A 2076-nucleotide genomic window follows, 5' to 3' on the forward strand; every position below is an offset into this window, starting at 1 on the left:
ATTGCATAGGAACGCCATGAAACTTCCAGAGGCATTTGCAGCAGAAAGGCACGTGCACTCAAAAATTTTAATATTTTTCACGCATAGACCCCGTCAAACGCTAGAAGTTGGCGGGGATGTCTCTCTTGTGGCTCACGGGGCTGTTAGGGTCGCACAGAAATGCCTCGGAATGGGAAAACGGGTCATTTTTGTGTGGCCACATTGCATAGGAACGGCATGAAACTTCCAGAGGCATTTGCAGCAGGAATGCATGTGCACTCAAAAACGTCTATATTTTTCACGGATAGACCCCGTGAAACGCTATAAATTGGCGGGGATGTCTCTCTTGTGGCTCACGGGCGCTGTTAGTTAGGGTCGCACAGAAATCCCTCGGAATGGGAAAAGGGGTCATTTTCGTGTTGCCACATTGCGTACGAACGGCATGAAACTTCCAGAGGCATCTGCAGCAGAAATGCATGTGCACTCAAAAACGTCTATATTTTTCACGGATAGACCCCGTGAAACGCTAGAAATTGGCGGGGATGTGTCTCTTGTGGCTCACGGGGCTGTTAGGGTCGCACAGAAATCCCTCGGAATGGGAAAACGGGTCATTTTCGTGTTGCCACAATTGGCATACGAACGGCATGAAACTTCCAGAGGCATTTGCAGCAGAAATGCATGTGCACTCAAAAACGTGAATATTTTTTCACGGATAGACCCCGTCAAACGCTCGAATTTGGCGGGGATGTTTCTCTTGTGGGTCACGGGGCTGTTCGGCTCGCACAGAACTCCCTTGGTCCACCTGATTCGTGCATACAGGCAGCAACTAAAACTCTGTAAACCTGCTGTGAGGACATCTAAACAGTGGACCAGTGAGGCTGTGGAAGATTTGCGGGCGTGCTTAGACTGTACTGACTGGGATATGTTCACGACTGCTACCAATAGTCTGGATGAACTCACAGAGGCTGTGTACATCAGCTTCTGTGAGGACTGCTGTATCCCAACACGTACCAGGGTGAACTTTAACAACAACAAGCCCTGGTTCTCAGCAAAGCTCAAAAGGTTGAGGTTGGAGAAGGAGGAAGCGTTTAGGAGTGGGGATAGAGACAGATTCAAGGAGTCGAAGAACAGGTTTAGCAAAGCGGTGAGAGAGGCTAAACGACTGTACTCAGAGACACTAAAACACCAGTTCTCTACTAACGACGCTGCTTCTGTCTGCCAAAGGGCTCAGGCACATCACCAACTACAAACCCAGAGCGCCCCACACCACTAACGACTCCCGCCTAGCCAACGACCTGAACGAGTTCTACCGTAGATTTGAAAGACAATTGGACTGTCCTGAACCACCCCTTCCCACCCAAGAGGCCCCATCCCCCACCCATACTACAGAAACGACTCTCTCCTTTCAGGAGGGAGAAGTTAATGGGCTTTTCAAGAGGCAGAATCCACGCAAAGCAGCCGGGCCGGACTCTGTCTCTCCAGCCACCCTCAGGCACTGCGCTGACCAGCTGTCTCCGGTGTTCACCAACATCTTTAACACCTCCCTGGAGACATGCCATGTACCAGCCTGTCTCAAGTCCTCCACCATCATCGCTGTGCCCAAAAAGCTAAGGCCAACAGGACTAAATGATTACAGACCGGTCGCCCTTACATCTGTGGTAATGAAGTCTTTTGAGCGCCTGCTCCTGGCACACCTCAAAGCCATCACAGACCCTCTCCTGGACCCCCTTCAGTTTGCCTACAGAGCCAACAGGTCTGTGGACGACGCAGTTAACATGGCCCTCCACTTCACCCTACAGCATGTGGACGCCCCAGCATCCTACGCCAGGATCCTGTTTGTGGACTTCAGCTCTGCCTTCAACACCATCATCCCTGCCCTGCTTCAGGACAAGCTCTTCCAGCTGAACGTGCCCTACTCCACCTGCAGGTGGATCACAGACTTCCTCTCTGACAGGAAGCAGTGCGTTAAGCCGGGAACAGAAGTCTCTGACTCCAGGTCCATCAGCACGGGAACTCCTCAGGGCTGCGTCCTTTGCCCACTGCTCTTCTCCCTGTATACCAACAGCTGCGCCTCCAATCATCTGTCCGTCAAACTCT

This window comes from Petromyzon marinus, unplaced genomic scaffold (genome assembly GCF_048934315.1).
Source record: "Petromyzon marinus isolate PM22_M1 ecotype Great Lakes invasive population unplaced genomic scaffold, UKy_Petmar_22M1.pri1.0 PM_G_Scaffold_55, whole genome shotgun sequence".
NCBI classification, from domain to species: Eukaryota; Metazoa; Chordata; class Hyperoartia; order Petromyzontiformes; family Petromyzontidae; genus Petromyzon; species Petromyzon marinus.